The sequence below is a fragment of the Manacus vitellinus genome, unplaced genomic scaffold (genome assembly GCF_001715985.3).
Source record: "Manacus vitellinus isolate BGI_N305 unplaced genomic scaffold, ASM171598v3 scaffold_24_pilon, whole genome shotgun sequence".
In the NCBI taxonomy this organism is placed as follows: Eukaryota; Metazoa; Chordata; class Aves; order Passeriformes; family Pipridae; genus Manacus; species Manacus vitellinus.
Window position 1 is genome coordinate 9,157,134 of NW_021939798.1, and position 15,640 is coordinate 9,172,773.

Sequence of the window (15,640 nt, forward strand, 5' to 3'; positions counted from 1 at the left end):
ACCGCAGCTGGACTCGGACCAGTTCGTCCAATAACCACATTTTTTTGAAGTCATATTTGCTGTTCTAGTCATTCTGTCCGTGGATTCTCCCGAGTTCCAGCAGCAGAGGTTTGACTGTTTCAAACAAAGGTAATAGAAGCTCCCAGGGAGTGTATTCTAGTTTTTTAGGCAGGTTCCCCAGCTCTTTGAAAGATAAAGCAGAGCAAAGCAAAGTATTGAAGGCCTCACACATATTAAAACATTTCCTCACTTTCCCCAGGGCTCTGTGCATGCAAAAGAAACTGCATTGCTGGCTGTTTATAAATACTTGTGTGGACAGCAGCTCTGTGCAGGGGCAACAGAGAAAATACGGGGCAGTTGGGCAGATTTGGGTTTTTTTGGTGTTATTTCCGTCGGTTTTGCCTTTTTTTTAAACCTACCTGCAGCGAATCTGGGAAGCATATGAAAAAACAATCTGTGTATGACCAAACAAAATCCACCAGAATTAAGTCTTTACATTCCAGATGCCGTGACTCAGTTACACAGATGCACAAAACCAGACTCCCTCTTTCCAGGTTTCACACACGCTGTGCTCACAGAAACACACGCCCACGGATTAGATGCTCTTGTGATACTTTTACGCTTCTAAAGATTTTAAAACTCCTTTAATGAACGAATTTAGGTGAATGCACACGGCTAACAAAAATATAGAGCGTTGACACCCCTCTCTTCCATTCTCAGGGGGATGTGGGGCCACTTACTCATCCCTATCACTCAGATCTGGGCGTTTAACTCATGCTGAGCAGTCCAAAAGTACACCTGGACTCTCCCACCTGGGACTGGCCCAGGAGGCCAGACAGAAACTGGGATTCAACCGCAACCGGGATTCGACAGAAACTGGGATTCGACAGAAACTGGGATTCGACAGAAACTGGGATTCGACAGAAACTGGGATTCGACAGAAACTGGGATTCGACAGGCAAAGGCCATTTACCATGAGCAGGTTCCACACCACCCTGTGGTTATTTCCTGCTCTGTTCGTTGCCAAAATTAAATTTAACTATATTTGGCTACTTTTAGACTGGCAGAGGATCCCCTCTAACACCTTTTCATGACAATACCCACACAACACTCCACTGAAAACACCCTGTCCTTGCAAAGGGAGCACAGATCTGGACCCTGCTGCAGGGCCAGCACCTGTTCTTCCAGGTGGGACAGAGGAGAGAAACCTGGGAAATAAAACAAGATTTTAGGAAATGGAGATGCACTCAGAGCAAACAGAACCTCAGGACTATATCTTTACCCTACAAGAGCTACCCAGCCAGCATATCCCCTTTAAAGGTGCTGTTCCAGCAAGTAAAGAGACCTATATATATAATTTCACAAGGTTTTTCATTGTAACATTATGAATGATGAATCAGATATTGCATTTCAAGTATTATTCATCTGTATAATTTAAGCGAGCCCTGAGTAACCATTAAAGAAAAATATCTGCCAGGAAAAAATAACCCAGAATATATGATTCATTCACTTCTGAAACAATAAAAGGGTTCACTATAACAAAAATAACGATATTGTAAATGCTTCAATTAAAAAGTTAAAAAAACAGCCAAACACAATGAAGAAAGCATGCCCTCCAAATAAAAACAAACCACCAAATGTGTGTATGTGTGCAAATAACAAAACATCTCGTTAGAAAGAGGTAATTCCATGAAATACAGTAACACCATATCTGATGGAAATTGTACTCTATTCTTTAGCTATTTAATAGTGTTAGAACAACAAAGATACACCAACCTCTGAAACTCTGACAACTCATTAATAAGCTGATAAACTCATCCTTATTTCAGCACAAAGGTGATGTGTGTAGTGTGTGCCTGAAAACCAAACTGATCCTGACCAACCCCCTGGGAAGCAATCAAGGCTCTCACAGACCTTAAATCATGATAAAGGGGATCAGCTGAACAAAATCAACTATTTAACAGCTTTATAATTGCCAAAAGCTTTTTGGAAAACAAGTCCCACAGGGGCAGACTTTTCTTCAGCCTTGTACCAACCACTGGGGAGAAAGAGAAGCACTGTTAGGTAGCAACAAATAACACTGTACAAATGTGAAAACGGTTTTAAAAGCTCTTTTTTTCCCACAGTTAGACAATACTAAGTTTATTTAAAATGAAACTTGCAGTTTCACGTTGTTCATTTATTTTTAGTTTACTGAAAAAGAAATCATCCACCTGAATGCACCAGTAACTTCTCCTCACTCTGTCCATACACAGAGATTTTCTGCACAGGCCTCTACAAGAAACTCCACTTAAAATACCTGCCTGTCTCGTGCTGGAGCTACACCTGCCCAGTACAGGGAATTTCTGATTTGTTCTTCACTGTTTAAACTCTTTTGCAGCTCCTGGGTGTGTGTTTAATATACACAGAGAGTGAAGATCAAAGTTTTTCACTCCACTGGCAACTCAGCGTAAACAAAGGACAGTGTGTTATATCCACCCCTGACACAGGAAGGTGCAAATCCAGTGGGGACAAACTGTAAAATTACAGAAATCTTCACACAGATCCATCAGAGAACACAAATTGTGCCTGTCACAGCTCATAGCTTTCTCTGTCCACTCGATACTTAACATATTAACATTGACTCTAAATAAAAAAGGTCAAACCTTTCACTTCTCTGGAAAATAAAATTAATTGTAATGCCCAAACCTGTGTGAAAAGGTGGCATGTAAATTAGCCAAGGAAACTTAACAACTGCATAATTCAATTATCATAATGAACAACCAGTTTTCTGAAGAAAATATTAACATTAATGAAGTGACCAAGATATCACATAATTTCTTAGACTCGAGGGTTTTTATAGAAAAAAATTCTCAGGTTTGTTAAAAGCTGAAGAATTCCTTTTGTTCTACACATAAGGAGTAACCCTGATCTTATCTGAGAGCCTTTTCAGAATTCTGCTATGAATCATGGCCACTTAGAAGCCAGTCCTCAATTCCCTATTTCTTCTCTATAGGATCAAGGTGATAAACATGGGGAGCAAAGGAACAGATGGTAGAAGTTCTGGGGAGGGTGTTTTTTCCTGTTTGTTCTTAAACTTGTAGCCTCTCTCCAACTGTGACCACTTACATTCTTTGCATTTATTATGCATCTTTAGTTCTTACAAAGCACCTCTGCTGTCCTGACCCTCCTTTCGAGCAATCCATGCAGTTCACTAATGAAACATCCCATGTGCACCAGCAACATTCCCTGGTTACAAATCCAAGTGTTAAAAAGCCTGGAAGAGGAGAATCCAGGCTGCCTCCATGACCCTGTGCCATGTTCAATGCTGCAGCACCACAGCCCAGCACCAACAGATCCCCAGCACCTTGTCCTGCCAAAAAATGTTCTCCACCAGCCGCCCATTTGCCCCGGACAGTTCCTTGTTCCAGGTCACTCCCTTCTCCTCCACCCTCATCCAGCTTTTGAGCCCTCTGCATTCCAGTTAATGCCTCTCTTCACACCAGAGCACACTGAGCTCAGCATTAACAGGATGAAATCACCTCCTATTTACTAAACCTGCCCCAATCCTTACCTGGCAGACACAGCCACACCTGCCCATTACCCTGTCGCAGCTTGAGCTGCTGCCCGAGAAGAAAGGATTCACAAGACCCAAGGATTTCTAAAAGATGTCTAATGTATTTTTAATCCCCTTCTTGAAATTGGTTGAATTTGAACAGAATGTTCCCAAAATAAATTCGGTCTGATTTAGCTCCTCAGCATGAAAACTGTGTTAGGCTGTTAAAGCACGGAACAGCGTGTCAGGATGGGAAGTGCTAACTAGAGCTGGCATTGTGAGCTCCAGCTTGGTATTCCAAGTTCAACTAGAGTTATAAATTCCACTGGTGGCAAATAAAAGGCAAAGATGTTCAGACAAAGCAATTCAAAACTGTGTTCAAACGACACGAAGCAGGAGCAAGTGCAGGACCCAGCACTCCCACAGCACTGAAGGGCCAAAGGGACACTCAAGGGTCAGGAGACCAGGGACAATTTTCCTGTGCATTCACTGCCACTCCACCACAGTGACACGAGGGGGTGGAGAACAAGTGCATCTCCAGGCATGGACCACACTGGGAAGAACTGTTGAAATGTTGAGACTTTAGTTCCTAAATTTCCATAAACTTACCAAAAATATAAAGCTTTTGACTGGGTCCAAAGCCCTCTGAGTGCAGATGAAGTTACATTATGCTGATGCACAGGAAATAGCTGACTTATTCTACAGGATGAACAATCCACCAGAGGAAAGGAACTTTCAGGAAAAATGATAAATATTGTAATGAGGAAATCCGAGGCACGTATTCACAATGCCACATTCACATCTCACACGTGAACTGAAATCTCTTCATCATCTCTTGGCCTCATGAGCAAGGGAGACACGGACAAATATAAATATATAGTACTACTCCCAGGCAGAATAACTTGCTGCTGGGAGGGGAACCAAGAACTTTACTGTCTGTCCTTGCAGATGGGGCTACAGAACTTTTAACCTCCTTTTACCACCTCCTGTAAGAGCTACTGAGGGAACATTATGAACTGTGGGAACTGCTCAAGGAAGGGAGAGGAGAATCACACAAATATTTTATGACAGGCCAGGCACGACGCACGTACTCCTGAAAAGTACTCCAAGTCACTTTTTCCTTGCAGGCCTTCTCTTTTCCTGCTGCAGGAGGAGGCAGAAGCCAACAGCATTTTAAATCATCTTTCAACACAGTTTTAAAGTAGAAATCCTAAATAGGGAAGATGTTCATGAAAGGGCCACAGTGTTACAGCTTTCAGGGTAAGTCTCACCCTCCTTGTCCCCCTCATTAGGACCATCACAAAGATTTAACCCCTTTGACTTTTAAACAAAAAGCTGATACCCAACTATTTAAGGCAAAACTGGAATTATTGCATGGAATTTACAGCATTTGCTTCTATAAGGAAGCAGGGGCACTTCCTCTGGGCAGCAGCATAAATGAGCTTGAACAGAGGTTTTTTCCTATTCAAACATCCATCCTTGACCATCAATTTATTATAACAGTGTATATATATATATATACACACACACACATTTGAAGATTCTGTTCACCAACACCTTGTGCTTCACCAAACACCCAGAATTACTAGTTAGACATTCAGAAATGCCACATACACAACCTGCCTGAAATTATGAAAGATGGCACAACTTCTTAGGGTTGTTCACAAGCTTTAATTACCAAGAAGCTCCACCCTACAAAGTTTCTTATATCATATCTGATACCATCTTTTATAAATTCAGACAGAAGTACTTATTCTGCTGCTAAACAAAGAAGAGGACACCTTAGTATTACTGCACTTAAGCACAATTCTATTACTCATTTAGTCCTGCACACAGTCTTCTGTACAGAGCTATAAATCATTATTTTAATAAATCCATCAGGGAACACAGTGAGAGCTTTTTTCTGAAAATAAATAATTCTATGTATCATAAATTAATAATTTCAGAACAATATCTAGTGAATATTTTCTGGTAAGAGTTGAACTGAAGAACTCTTTGTCATAAGGACACCTAAATGCTTGGTACAATTAATGCCATGAATTTCTAATCCCAGACAGTTAAGCATGAATGTAATTCTATGAATTTTATTCAGACATGTTTCATTCCTTTTCATTTTTATTTTAATTTTTTTAAATCAGCCATGTCCATAAGTACTCTAACCCAGATACATCTTTCCTCCCCCACCAGTAATAAAAGTGGATTAATTTTAGTACATCTACATATTTTTCATGAAAAATACCTGCATCTGGTAGATTGCATTTCACTAAAATGAAACACTAAATTACTAAGTACACTCCATCTACTTTCCTCATGTCCTATGATACACACAAAGCAGTTTTGCCACATGTAATTTCACAAGTGCACAGCCTGGTCTTTATCTGCATTAGAAAGAAATCCCCAAATTGGCTCAAGTTTTCAGCAAATGCCCCTAATATTACCAATGCAGATTCCCACCTTCAGTTCAGTTCAACTGCATCTCTAATTGAATTTATGTACTACCTATATATAAACTCCAAATCAAATGGTTAAGCATGTTAAAAAGAAGCATCATGACAGATATAATTAGTTATGACTCCATTTAACTCCATTGGTAATATCAAAATCTGGGTCAAGGCAGAAGGAAAATGAGTATATGTCACTTGTTTCAAACTACTCCACGTGATCAGCCAAGGGCCCTCTGTTGTGCACACACCTGAAAAAGGGGGATGAGAGGAAGAGGTGGATTTTTTACTTGGATATATCCCTCATGTGACAGCACAGGATGGAGCAGAGGGACATGTCCATCCCTAACAACGGTGCTGTGGGTTGGAAAGCTTTCCCCTGGCATTGTCACTCCAGTGTTTGTGGCAAGATGGCATCACACACACTAATTTAAGCATGAATGGTAGAATCTGGGTGCATAGTTTTGCTGTGACCTGGAAATTACATAGTCTGGACATTCTCTGCATATTTGAAAGAACTCAAATGAGTGTGCTGCAGAAAGGACCCACTGAGCCCATTACACTGACAATGCCATGGCTGGAGTCACTCTCCCTTCCTGCAAGAAAACAAGCCCTGGAAGTTGGGTTAAATATGTGCTGGCCAAGACTCATCCCAGAAAATTACCACCAGGATACAGCCACATAAACTCCCTGACTGCTGCTTTTTCTTTCACTTTCAGAATTTTGAAAATGTGAGTAACACTTCAACTAAGCAATACTTCATACTCATTTGGGGGGGTATCAGTCCTCCTGCTCTGCCCCAGCAACAACAAAACCAGTATTTTGAGGTAGAAAAAAGGTAATTGTCAAGAGCCTGCAGGATGCTGAAGCACAGCTGATATTGCAAATCTGGCACGTAAGAGATAACTGAACCCAAATCACCTCAAATGCAGTCTCAGAAGGCCCAAAACAGATCCATGTTTTCTGTGGATTTAAACTCAAGGGAAACAACGTCCACGGGCAGAAAGTCAAAAGGTAGGGGCTCTAAATCCCAGCTTTACTTGGTTTATCCTTTTTATGATCTTGAGCATGTCTATTCTCCATCCTGTGTCAGCCTCCCCCTTCACCTCAGAGGATAATGCTCAGCCAGTTTTGTCCTGAGCTTTGTTACCTACCCATGAAGATTTCTTTAAAGTTACAAGCAATCTTATCTATGCTTTCATTGAAAGTATTTAAAGATTAAGCAGCAAGAAAAAGTCAACAGTTTGCTTCCTTGAATATGTCCCTTGGGATTCTGATCCTCTTTCCCAACCCGGAACATGCTTTGCTAACAGCAGACACACACAGGAGCTGCTTTTATAAGCATTGTCTGACATCACTGAGATGAATCTTTCCCAGCTCTGAGAAGCCACCAGAATTATGTCAGACACTGCACGTGCTGTGGGCATTTACACTCTGTACATTAAACCTGCATGTAACAGCTGGGTAGTAACTGTGCAGTAACCTTCTCGTGCCATTCAGCAGAGTCAGAATCCAGGGAATGGTTCTGTTGTGAGGAGAGAAAACACCCAAAGAAATCACCCACCTTTCTAAACACTGCAAGGAAACTCTGGCCCAGTGGTGAGATGTCATTTTTAAGTGATATGGCAAAGCAAGGAAACACTTCAAAGGCCATGAGACAAACCAGAACAAAACATTAAAAGCTGTCTTCTGTCAGGCATCAACCCATTCACCTTATGGGCATAAAGGCAAAATGTCTTCATCTAGGGCCTGATCAGATTTTTCAGTGTGATTAACAAAGAAAACAGAAAATAATTTGTCCCCACTAGCTGAGTTTCTCAGACAGACCTTCTGGGGCAGCTTAAACTGTTTAAATGTGACTGAAAAGAACAATTCTAAACATCGCTCCTTATTTTTCCTCCCCTGGGATTTCTCTTATTTTTTTCACCCAAGAGCTTTATTTTTTTAAACACTACCATTAGGACTGCCTGTAGATTTCCCATATGTCTCCTAGATATGCTCCACATGTTCCCTACACATGTAAAACCTCCACTCTCTCCTATGTGATGCTCTCCTGATCGTACAGCCAAAGGTGAAGATTTTTTAAATTGAATTTGAATCCTTCCATTGAAGGCCCCACAGAACTGTTTTCCCACTATGACTCCCTCTCCCAAATCCTCTCTGATATTCGTTTCCCTTGCCATGATAACCCATTTTGTACCCTTGAACACACATACCTAATTTTATACCCAGATGAATAAAACTTTGTCACATAAGCTGATTTCATAGAAACAAACAGCTGAAAGTGCTCCATGCAGCTGCTCAGATGTTTATTACAATCCTTTGGCATCTGTATGCTCCACAACTGATTTATATGTATATAAATATCTATAACTATATACTATGTACATAAAAAGCATATATTTACACGCACACACTGCATACTTTGATGAAAATATTGAGGGCCAAGCAGCCATCAATCAATCCCTGCACCTCTGATCAGAGACATCTATTGACTTTGTTATGACTGCACCAGTTTAATCCACCTACTATGTAATTTATTGATTGGGACTTCTTAATGACACATGGCTCACTAAAAACCAGTACTTAAGTCAAATACACCTTACATGAAGGAACCCCATTGTTTTATTGTTGACCAAAGCCTATCTAAGTACAGGCTGCTGGTAAAAGAGGCAGTCCTGCCCTCTTTTCAGCTTCTTGTCTGCATCCCTCTTCTCCAATACAAAACCCCATTTTTATTCCTGGTAGGATTAGCTTTCAGCTCATCTCAGAGTTGCTGGAGTCAACACAAGGGAGGGCCCAGAAAGTGAAGCCAGGGACTACAAAGAGAAAGAAGAAACAGCACTCAGATTTTAAGCTGACCTAAAATGGCACTAAGATTTCAGTCAACTATAAAAACACTGCCTTGCTCCTTAAAAATATAGGGATCTACTTTATTGATCAATCAATCAATCAGACTGCTGTTCCTCCTATGAGGCTCTGCTATCCATGAACTTCAGTCCTGCTTCCTGATGAAAATTTTTCATCCTACAACTGATGAAAATTTAGGATTCAGGTTAACTGCTGTCTTCAATTCTATTAATTTAGCAGGTAGACTCACCCACTGCAAAAAAACAGGTCTGAGGATTCCACACTGTTTTGCAAAACTCAAGAATATTCTGGCTTTTTCCAAACAATACGTATGTTTCTCAAGAAGTATTATTTGCATCCCAACAAGAGCTTCTGTGGACTGACAAAACAGCAGCACTTTCTTCCTTCAACACTGTAACTTTACTGGAAAGTCCCACCTTGGCAGAGTGAGGGCTGAAGAAACAGCAAACCAGCAAGACAGAGGGACAGCAGAGGAGATGCTGATCCATTTTCTACACCACAACACCCAGTGCTTTTATTTCCCTGAGCAGCAAACCCTGCAGGAAAGCTGCAATCCTACAGTGAGAAGGAGGAAAAACAAATGTAACACCACTTTGGTCCTACCTCTCATTCTGCACCAGCAAAACTCTTCCAGCTCATTCCAGTTTTATCCCTGGGATATTTGTTACCACTTTTTCCAGCCCAGTGTGACTGTGCTTTGTGGCTGTGGAAGTATCTTTCCTTGTTAACTATTCTCACACAAACACCACCTGGAACTAAATAAACTGCACTTTTTACCCAACTTTACCAGAGTTGTTTACCCAGCTCTGTATGTTGTAGCACTCACACCTTTGCAGACTTCAAACTGATTTTAAAAACTATCTCCTTGACAAAAACAACTTCATGGGCTTCATTCAGACACCTGCCATTGATCTCCTAAGTGAAAGCAATAAAATGCAGCTCTTTTAACATTAGATAATTCACAAATTAGGACTTAAAATGTTCACTGAAAGCAATACTCCTCGATTTTTTTAAGAATACGAGATCAACATAATATAACATTTTGAGAGAAAATGTGGAAGAAATAATGGTATGTTCTGTCTGACAGGGTATTGACAAATCCACAAATTCAACATAAGACTGAGAAAAATCACAAGAATGAAAGGAGGTGACAGCACTTGCAGCTTTTGGAGAACTCAGATGTACTCAGGACTAGATCAAGTGGGGGTAAATATGTGAGAGCTGAAGAATTTTCCTTACACTACAGCTTCCCTGGATATTATTATTACAAGCTGCTAAGAAGACTGGTGCAATACTAGACTTCAGCTAATTTAACTTACATTGCCTATATTTTAATCAGAAACAATGATTTACACCTTCTGCTAGAAGGATCATCAGAAACCATAACATCTGGATTTTAACAATTATGCAGTGATTTTCCAGCTCGAGATAATGCAAATGTATTGACCTGTGTATCCCTAAAGAGTCAGGTGATATTTGCAACAGACAACTGAACCTCAAAGCAGAAGAATAACCCTTCAGAAGAAATGTATAACACAGATGCACCGCAAACTAAATAAAAACTTACTCGAAGTGTGCCACCGCTGTGGTTTGTGTCTGTTATGGAACCCAGACCTAAATAAACTGTTAAACACTTAGTGTAAAGGTATGCCAAACATTTCTCAGAACTTTCTTAAGGTCCCAACAAAGAATCAACCTTTTTTGCAAAATGAGGCCTAGGTTAAATATTTTATTTGGCTCCTCAAGATGGACTGAGAAGTTGGGCACCAGCTCCAGATCAGTTCTTGGACTCACATCAAACATTACCCTGTCATTTATCCAGTCAGTCAAAACAATGTTTTCCATCTAAACCTTTAATGTTTATGTCCTGAAAAACTGCTAATTGAATCCAGTTCTTGAAATCCATTTTTTAATCTATACCATCTAATTTAGAGATAATGAACAGAAAAGATAAGCATTAAAACAATGATTGCAGAATTAATCCTATAAACATTCGAGCCAAAACAGAAGACTGCTGGTTTCATAGAGCCAAAGAAAATTAAGATTAAATAGCATTTGTCAGTTTGAGAATAAACTTTTAAAAACACTGGATATACAGATTCTTCTAGTTCCTAACAGTTTCAGAATTCAAGAGCCCTCAAACTGCTTTTCCAATCAAAAAGGGTAATCAAAACCACACAGAACACTTAAAACTATTCCTAGGCAAGAAGTGACAACATGTAAGCTGAATTAATAAGATTCAGTGTTTTCCTTAAACATGTAAAGCTTCCTTACAACAAATGACCTTATGTGAAACAACTCACAATTACCTACAGCAGAAAACACCTCGAGCTGTTCAGCTCCAGAAACAGGCCAATGTTTCCTATAAACTTCCAATAACAGAACTGGTCCTCAGCGACTGCAAGAGCTGCTGACCCTGGAACAGCCCCTAGAAAGACCATTTTAACTTCATCCTGAGCTCAAGATGCCAAAAACCTCAAAAACATTCCTTAGGATTGTACCTGCCTGGTTTGGGGACCGACCACAGAGTGAAACTCAGTGTCTAAAACTCAGTTCTGGTACAATCCCACTCCCCACAGCACACTGATATTGTCACAGGCACGATTTCATTAGATGCTTAATCCTCAATAAAAATGAAATATGAAACAAATTTGAACACAAAACACAGAGGTGAGAAAGACAACTCCCTAGACAGTATTTTCCATGCTCTTAAATAAGGCTACAGACCATGTTTAATGTTCCAAAGATAAGCAAGTCTGAGCACTCACTGCTCAGGGAAGAAAAGTATTAAAGCACTGCATCAATACAGCAATAACCTGAGGAGAAGGCTACAAAACACTCTGTAAAAACAAGGCACCACTGTTCATGCAGCAGCTCATTTTAAGAGTTTTATTTCCAACTGTAATATATAGACACTCACAAATCTCTCTGAAAACTGGATTACAAATCTAGTCCAAGTATTTCCAAAGTTAAGCATAGGCAGACACATTTTACTTTCCCTGTAAAAACAACACACTTGGAAAAATCAGTATGAAAACACCTCTCTTTATTAGGCATTAAACTGGAGATATTTCTCATTCACCTAAAGTAAAGGTATCAACTCTTTTAGTATTTTTAAAAACATTTGCTTTGCAAGCTGGTTAAATGCCCTATATGTAGAGATGAGTATTTACAGTATTATTTATTCTTTCCTAATTCCTTACCTTCATGTACTGATGCTTCAGAACACAAAATATCGCTTATCTGCTGGAGGACTTACAATACTTTAAAGAAAAGAGCTAGTTCAAAGTGTCCTGTATTTTTAATACAGAAAGCTCTAGCAGGATTTCTAATATTTTTTTTCCTCTAAACCCATTTCCCTGGGTTCTCATCCGGGAAAGGATACAGTTTTAAGTATTTAAAACCAGACTGTTTTCCTCCCCAGCAAGCAGGTGAAGCGTTTTTATGGTATTTTGAAATATCAGGGGTCAAGTGGTCTTGTGGAAGAGGGCAGCACAAGGCACTGCGAACCACCACAGGACCGGGGAATACGCTGAGCTGGAAGGGACCCACCAGGATCATCCATCCCAAGTCCTGGCCCTGCCCAGGACACCCCAAAACCCCTCCATGTGCGCTGCCCAAACTCCCCGAGATCTGGCAGGCCCGGGGCCGTGCCCGCTGCCCTGGGGAGCCTCTTCGGTGCCCGGCGACCTCAGCCCAGCAAATCGGTTAAAAATCCCCAACGGCACAACAACGACAGCAACAAAGAGACCAAAACAAAGACCGTGACAGTTTCTCCCGAGTTCACCCGCGCAGAGGAGGCAGAGTGACCCCCGAGTTGGGGTGCGGTGCCCGAAGTTCGCCCAGGCGGCGGCGGGGCCGGGCCCAGGGCGGGCGGCGGAGCCCGGAACACGCCGAGCCCGGGCGAAGCGAGGGAGCCCTCGGCCCATGCCCTTCCCTCCCCTTTCCCCCCGAGGCCCGGGGGGCGGCTTCCGGCCCAGCGTTCAACTCAAACGCCACTCGGAGCCGCCGCTGCCGCCCCAGCCCGGCCCCGCCGGCCTCACTGTCAGCCGCAGGCTTGACGGGCCCGCTTCCGCCGGGCCCCCGGCGTTGGACCATGGCCCCGGGCCGGGGCTCCCCCGCCGCTGCTCCGCCAAGGGCTCGGGGGAGGCGCGCAATGGAAGCCGGGCCGGGCGCTCAGGGCAGCGGCGGCCCGCCGGAGGAGGAAGGAGAGGAGGATGAGGAGAGCCGGCATGTGCCCAGCGATCGCCATGAGCGGGGCCGGCGGGCCGCGGAGGAGGAGCGGGAGCCTTCCCCGCTTCCCTCCGCTCCCCTGCGCTTCCCGGCGCTTCCCCGGCCCCGAGCGCAACAAAGCCGGGACGGGGCCGCACGGACGGACGGCGGGATGGGCATGGGACCGGCGAGGCTCCCGGCCCTTCCTCCGGCCCGGGGGGACGCCCTGCCCGCCCCCGCCCCGCCTCGGGCCGGCCCGGCTGGATGGAGGGCGGAACCGCGGCATGTGGCGGCGGGGATTGGGGTGATCCAGGGCAGGGATGCGGGGCGGCAGGATCGGTGGAATGGCGTCAGCTGGGAGCAGCTGGCAGGTCGGGGCACTGGCATGGGGGGGAACGGCCATGAACCTGGAGGTCGCGAAGGATGCGGGGGAACGGCCATGAACTGGAGGTCGGGAAGGATGGGGGGAACGGCCATGAACTGGGGGAGCCGGGCTTCAGGAAGGGTGGAGGGAACGGCCATGTCCTGGGGGGGGAGCTGGAGGTTGGGAAGGACTGGGGGAATGACCATGTCCTGGGGTTCAGGGAGGGCAGAGGGAATGGCCATGTCCTGGGGTTCAGGGAGGGCAGAGGGAATGACCATGTCCTGGGGGGGGAGCTGGGGGTCAGGAAGGACGAGGAGAATGGCCGTGGTGGAGAGGAGGGAGTGGGAAAGGGGGGCGACAATGAAGTTGTGTGGGGAGTTGGGACAAGGAGAATCAGGGGTACAGACATGGGGGCAGAATTCGAAGCCAGGCTGAAATGCGTGGTCACACTCGGGTGCTGTGAGCTGGGGCAGTATTCCACATGGGCAGGGTGTGACAGACCAGCCCTGGAAACTGTTAAACTTTGGACCAATTTAGTTCTTATCTGCACTGTGTAGAAATCAGCAGCCCGGTTCTGTGAACTGCCAGTCTCAGAATAATAATAAAAAGTACAAAAATGCCTTGTAACCATGTGGCCTAGTTTAACTCCCATCTTGCAGGAAAGGGGACTCTTTTCCAGAGTTTTCCCAGCACTGCAACACACTTCAAATGAGGGGAGCTCCACGCTGCAGAAGAGTCATGGACAGCTTTCTGCAGGGCCAGAGGGGCCTCAAGGCTGGGAAAAGCTCCTGGAAAAGCTGGGAAGGTTGGCACAGTAAAGGTTCCCTTAGGAGTCTGAGCTAATACACCTCTCACCTTTCCTTACGAACAACCCCACTAATACCTGTAGAACAACCCCACTAATACCTGTAGTCGTTCAGATGTGTCACTGCTCTGGCACCTTCCTGCTGAGGTCACCTCTAAGGTACTATCACATGGGCAGTCAGAGATTAGGATCCACCCTATGGATCAGGATTCACATGTGGGATGAGATGACCTGTGCTTCACACAGCTCGTGATGTGGCTTCCACACAGCCCAGGAGGTTTCCTTCCTGCAGTGACACAAAGCTGAGCTGTAACATGTCTGGGGTTATCCCATCCTGACAGAGCTCAGAGTTGGGCCTTGTTAGTTCAAACCTGGGGTGAGGAACTGTTTTTTTCCCACTGAAGGCCTTCGAAGTGGGATGTGGTTCTTAAAGCTTTTCCTCCATAGAATGGGACACCTCCCCACAGTGGGTACATGTAGACTCACATCCCCTTCTTCCCAAAGGGCCAGGTTCTTCCAGGTGGAAATTTCCAAAGCTTCCTGCTGTGGTGCCAATGTCTGGGAAGCAAAACAGTCCTGGGATCAGCACCTGGGATCCTTTCCTCACCCAGGCCTATGTCTGTTGCCTTTGCCATCACCTGCTTAACACAAAACTAGCAAATATTGGACACCAACCTCCTTCACAGCACAGACAGAGCACAAGAGAAAACAGTGATTCATTGCTTCTCCACTATTTCAAAAAAAGAGAATTTGAAACCAAGTCTAAACTTCATTTAGTATAAAACACAGGCACAATATGTCTACTGATTTTGTGGCTTTATGTTGCACTGAAACAGTTAAAAAGTTACTTTGTCGTGGTTCTGTAAATTCACACACACCTCAAAGACATTCCAGGTGTCCTGATTCCTGCACTGAAAAAAAAAATCAGAAATAAAATCAGCCTTTGTAATTGAAGGTCATACTATTAAATTCCAATCTGTTACAAATTCACATAGACAGGTCATTATCCTTTTCTCAAACCAAGTATATAAAGCAAGTGGCTGATGGTTTGCAAATATTGCAACATTACCTGGCCACTGCTGAACTGAATAGAAAAACAAAATATAAAGCTACTTTTCACATACTTCACATATTTCTAGGTTATTCTAGATTTTTCCTAACATGTGATGATTATTCATTTCTGAGGTCTTGCAGTGCTCTCTGGACCCAGCATTCAATAATTCTGATATAATTTGACAAAAGTATTTAATGTTATGTTAAACACAGAACTCTTGCTAATGATTTCTTTCTAATGGATAACTAGCGTGTCAGACATTAATTGCAATGCCAATATTAAAAAAAAAAACACAACTTTGGGATTAAGTACAGTATTTCATTGTTCAGTAGTTTTATGAACATTTAATGCTTTCATT